Source organism: Clarias gariepinus, chromosome 19 (genome assembly GCF_024256425.1).
Source record: "Clarias gariepinus isolate MV-2021 ecotype Netherlands chromosome 19, CGAR_prim_01v2, whole genome shotgun sequence".
NCBI classification, from domain to species: Eukaryota; Metazoa; Chordata; class Actinopteri; order Siluriformes; family Clariidae; genus Clarias; species Clarias gariepinus.
Window position 1 is genome coordinate 18,825,668 of NC_071118.1, and position 6,322 is coordinate 18,831,989.

Consider the following 6,322-nt stretch of genomic DNA (forward strand, 5'->3'; position numbering starts at 1 on the left):
TACACTGTGAAGACAGTGAAGCATGGAGGCACAAGCATCATGATATGGGGATGCTTCTTGAAAGATGAATGATGACACTGCTATTTTTTTTAACAGACTAATATTTGTTTTTCTTCACTTTCTGTAAACTAAAAATGCATTTAGCACATTTTTTTCATGTTATAATTCAGAAGAGAACATTTGAGCAGAGCATTTGTGTGATTTAAATCAAAAGTTTTATGTAATTGGAGATGTACTCACTTTTTTCAACACACTGCTATTATTTTGATATAAATACATTTAAAAAATTGGGTCTGGGGCACTTTTAATGTAAGAGTAATCTTAAAAATGATATACTGTATATATATATATATATATATATATATATATATATATATATAAAATTAAGTAAATAAAAAGTATTGCATTATTTAAAGAAAAGAAAAAAAAACAGTGATTGGTAATAACTTGCCCTGATGCTCTAAACCATGCAACCTTCATGGCAGAGTTTTTAAATATAGAATTATATAATTATTTATAATAGTTTTACCCTGTAAGACCCAAATGTAGAAAAACATGAGCATTTTTTTGACCTCTCAGATATTGTTTAAGGAGGCCTCTGATGTAGGAATTAAAGATTTTTCACATTTTTTACATTTTAGTAAGTTTTTAGGGAAATTTAATATTTCAACGTTGTATTTGTTTTCACTTTTTCTGAACAGGTATACAGAACATATAGGCATTCATTTGCAGGGTTGTTCACTTATGTAGTCCCATAGCAGTATATGTCATAAGTAATAATTACACAATAATCATATTTTTATGAATAAGCATTTATTCATAAAATTATTTGCCCACATTCAGCGTGGTTTGAATGAAGTCTATGTTTACTTGCAGTTATAGTCCCTAAGACAATTCTTTTCATCTGAGAAGCACAAGCGAACATTGCACTTGCTACACAGTGTCTGCAGCGTCCTCTCTTCGTCTTTACTGGGAAATGTGCAATCATGTCTTTGCATACATCCAGTTTAACCATGGTCTGAGTTTCCAGAATTTGTCCTTCTTTTCCATCTCTGACACAGTTGTTTATGAAGTGTAATGAAGTCAACAGAGAATGGAATCTGTTGCGAGACATCACATCAGAAACAGGTGTACCTGTCTGTCTCCCAATACATACAGACACCAGACATTTGCATTAGGCCCATCTTCAGGTATATGACAAGCATCTTCTCAATTTCCTTATTATTGGTGTTTACAGATGTTCCATTTTTTGCAAGCTGTACTCATTTGTGTTTCTTGTCAGAGCCTCAATCATATCTTCTGTCACAAACTTTTGGAAGTACGCCAGTGGGGTGAGAAGGGAGGTAGCATCATTGGTGATTTCTGAACCAGAAAAGTCAGAAACCTGTCACAGGCCACGGTGTGTTTTTTTTGCTTGAGGCTTGATGTCCACATCATCATTGGTTGAGCAGTCAGTGGGTTGCTGTTTTTTTTTTACCATTTCACTTGCATCTTCATTCTTTGAGTCACTTGCATCGGTGTAATCTAAGTCCATTTCAAAATCGCTTTCTCCATTTTGGACTGCAGCAATCACGTCCTGCACATTGAATGCATCACCTTTCTGTACTGGTGGCATTCTAAAACTAAAAAAGTTTGGGAAAAATCTAAAGAAATATGTGAATAACACATATAGGTCTTATATTGTAGCAGATAAACAAAGAATAGACAGGGTGGTAGACCACGTATCAAGGGTGGAGATCTAAGTATTATCCATCAAAGTATTACAATTTCAATGCAAATGCTAATCAAAATTCCACTACATTCAAACAGTACTGTGGCCTGTTATATTCTCTACTTATCATACTAAAAGGGACACTTCATCCCCCCCTAGAGCACTAACAGATTCACATTCACACCTGTCCCTGAACAATGCAACAGGCTACCACTCTGACCCAACGTTGTAGAATTACAACATAATAATGTGGACATAATAAGCTCTGAATCAAATTTTATTAATGTTTTCTAAAATAACTATATGTGTTCTGGACATTGTAATAAACACACAAAAATATTTAAGGAATTTTACTTACTTAAATCTTGACAAATCCAGTCATGCAAAAAAACGGAGATCCGCTCAAAGTGAAGTTTGTAGGTAGAGTAAGTTTATGGCGAGATGACCAGACCTATAAACACTTTTTCTATCCAATAAGCATTGTGAGGACAAACAATAAGTCCCATTAAATATGTAAATGTGGTTTTGAAAAAAAAATTGCTGGCCTTTTTTTTTTTTTAGAATTGTTAAAAGTGATGATGTAATTCTGCAACAGTGGGCTTCACAGGGTTAAGCAGTACTGATGGATGCCATATACGTACCAAACATCTTCTCCACTGGATTCTGAAGAGTAACAGCATTCTAAGAACTGGTTTTCATTTTTAAGAAGTACTGTATGGACTCCACATATGTAGCTTTTAAATGCAAATTTGGAAAAAGTGCAAAAGATTTAGATTGATTTAGGACATCTTGAATCAAAAACATGCTTTATTATTATTATTGTAACAGCTGAAACATTATGCCTTTCCAGTGTTGAACAGAATGATGGATGCTTTCTTACAAATGTTAACAAAAAAAATATTTTCCTTTGAGTTACATGTCATTTTTAAGCACTTTCTTGTACAGAAGTATGATAGACATACAGTAGGATTTTAACTTGGAGTTACATAAAGTAGCAGCAGTTTAGGTCAGACTTTAGCATAACTCCAGCTCAAATTACCCTAGTAAAGTACTTTACCTGCCTCCTGCCTACATGACTAACTGGACCATGATTAAGCACCTAGCAATATTTATAATATTTTCTAGTAATATTATTTATATTCTAGTAATATATTCGAGTAATATTATTTACTGTATATCTAGGACATTCAGACCACCACAGTTTTTTAGTTTAATATATTTTCTTGTCAGTAAGAGATTACTAAAGGTAACAATGTAGAGGTCTGCAAAACGTTGGCTGTGATGTGTAGAACTGTAATATGCAATGGCTCTATTTTAAAATATGCATTTAATAACAGAACAGAACCAATGCATGTCTGAGTACCTTCAGTACAAAAAAAAAAAAAAATTTGTAATGTTCTATTATGTATTTTAGTTAAGCATTTTAAACATCTAAAAACATACTTCTTTAATTTAATTTTTATTATTTACAAGCTATGCTGGGTCCAAATACACACAAGCAAATAAATTGTTTTATATCAACTGAAACAACTTTTGGAATGTCTGTCCATGCTGTCATTTGTCACATTTTAACAACTCCACAGTGTTACATTTACTGAGCACTTTATTAAGAATGTGAGAAATGGGAATAGGGACTCCAAGATAGCGGGCCAAAAGGACGCAGCAAACGTAACATACAGTACACTCAACACAACATCTGTTTAATTGTGCATTATTGAGTCTATATTACATTGATAATGAAAACACTTGATGAGAAAGAAAAGAAGAATATTTCAATTTCTCTGTACCTGCACATATGATGGCAGTGACAAATAAAAACCTTGAACCTTAATGTTTTTTCAGTGATTGCATGAGTTTACTCAGTTTACTTAAAATGGTGCAATACAAATATCCAGTGAGCCACAGTTCTGCAAACAGAAATGCATTGTTGATGAAAAAAATTAAACAGTTAATCTCCAGAGCGGTCCAATCTGACAGAACGGCTACAGGAACTCATATAAACGCACTGTGGAGTTGTGATGCTCAGAAAATTGCAGGACATGTTAAATGTTGAGGTGAATGAGGGGGAGAAGCCCATGTGGGATTCTGTCAGCAGTGTCGGTCAACAACAGAAATCTGAGGCGGCAGTGGGCATGAACTCAAAAGATGTTTTTAGTTGCTGTTTTTTTTTTTTAAATCAGTATCATTTATGCGTTTAATACCACACCTCTGAGTATGCATTATGTAGTATACATAACAGCTGACTGACTTGCTGCTGTCCTGTCTGAAATCCTTTTTTATATTTAATCCATGCATTTAGTCACAATGCTAACTCATGTTAGTTCCAGCCATTTCTTAAGTATATTACATTAATTTAAAGTATTTAGAATTTTGCCTGAGAGGACTAGTTTTTGTATTCATCCCTCCCAGATTTTTTTTTCAAGTTGCCCTTTCAATTTGAATTTTATTTGTACAGCACTTTTAACAGTGGTCGTTGTCCCAAAGCAGCTCTACAGAATTAAAAGTAAATTAGGGAAATGAGTATGAAATGTGTGAGCAAATATGTGTAAATCAAAGTTATCAGATTGTTCCTGACAAGAAAAAAAGTCCCTGAGATGGAAATAGGGTGGAACACTGAGAGTAACCAGACTCAACAGGGAACCCATTCTCATTTGGGTAAAATCAGATAGAAGGGACTGATTTGCAGTCATGCCTTGTGTTAGGAGGCTGGAAGTTCAATAAAATAGGAGAGGTGTTTAAGTTAATATGGAGTACACCTTTGTTATTGGAGGCTCAAACTGTTTGCAGGAATTTGAGTCCTGAACTATAAAGTGACTGCAGTCACAAGCCATCAGAGAACAGCTGTCCGCATCAGCCGAGTCCAAGACCACCCTCTTGGTAAAGTGGAACTGTCCCCAGTCACCACACGCATCCCAAGCAGATCACAAGGGCCTACTGTACGTGCGACGAGATCTCTAACCAGACGTGGGGCACCAGGACGAGTCAGACAGGTCCAGTGGGCAGAGGGGGATCACTGGCAGCTCATGAGCAACATGTGTAGCTCAACATAGAGAGAGACAGAGAGGAGAGAAGAAAAGAGAAGAGAAAGAGAGATAACAGTTAGGTATGGTCACAGTCAGATGTAACCCTTCTTATGTTCAGATACACCGCTCAGAAACCATATGAATATGTGAGGGAAAAAATGATTAACACTGACATATCCAAAAAATTAAAGTCTGTGCTTAAATTTTTGATATAGTCGAGGCCTAAAAAGGAAGCCTGTTTGATCCTTTCACAATGAGCTTTGATGTCTGATTGGGGTAATTGTCCAAATTTTGTCGAAGTTTTAACTGTCTAGCTAATGATTTAACGTTATGGCAAAGAATTTTATCGGTAGCGTTCCTCTTCGAGGTTCCATCTACTTTGTGCAATGCGTAATTTCCATGCAAATGAAGAAACCCCCTTAGCTGAGGGTGATGTCTGGGTCTTCATCCAAATTTTGTGGAAGTGGCCCCACCTCCCAAAAACTTGTACAACTGTTCAATTGTTTAAACTGATCTTGGAATCTGCAGTTGTTTAGAAAAAAAAAAAAAAAGTTCCCTACTTGTATAAGCCTACCGTCCTCTTTCTCAGATCTGCACTAAGCTCTTTGGACTTTACAATTGTACTGTATGTTAGTCAATTCATATTAGTTAATCCATATTACTAAATTAATAATTTTGGGTATGTCATTTATGTATACATCTATCTTTGTGCTCCAAATTCTTGGGGTTTTCATCTGTTAAAGATGTGTGTACAATGATTTTTACCCAGAAAAAGACCAGTTCGAAGAAATCATTAAAAGACCAATAACTGTATGTTACAAATCTTTAAAAATATGATGAAAAGGTTTAATTGTAAACTTTATGTTTTATAACTCAATACACCGAAGTAAAAAATACTCCAGTTATTTTAACAAAGCAAGTGTATGCTTTGTTGAAATTAGATGCTTCAAGTCAATTGAACAGGCTCCTGTACATTATATTATCACTTTTAATTACGTCAATTTAAAGTATTCAATTAAATTCTTAGGTCTATAGCATATAAAAAGCAGAAATCAAGCCAATTAGAACATCATCTGTTCTATGATCTAGTTAATGTAATCATAGTAAAACATTAATTATTATTATTGTTATTATTATTATTATTATTATTATTGATATTTCACATTCATTTTAAATCTTAAATACATTTCAAAGAAGCAACATTCTCTAACTTGAGTACATTTTGGCTTGATTATAAGTGATAATAAGAGTCTGGTAAGCTGTCACGAATAACCAAGCAAGGAAGCAATATCAATCACCTGCTAGCTCTGCTAGCAATAGTCCTTCAGTGTCAGTGATAAAGAGTGGGGGCCATGGTGACACTAATGGTATCAATTAACATTTATTATTTTTTAAATAATACAATAAATATACTACAATTGAACATCATCTTTGGTAGAGTTACAACATCCTGGCTCTGTCACCATTGTACAATTCAGGACATGCCTTTATTCAGCTGAGCATTTGAAAGGTATATCAGAGCAATAAAGATGTGACTGGAATCAATTTCAGCTTGGTAGAACATTGAGAGAATGAAAAACTTTCATCA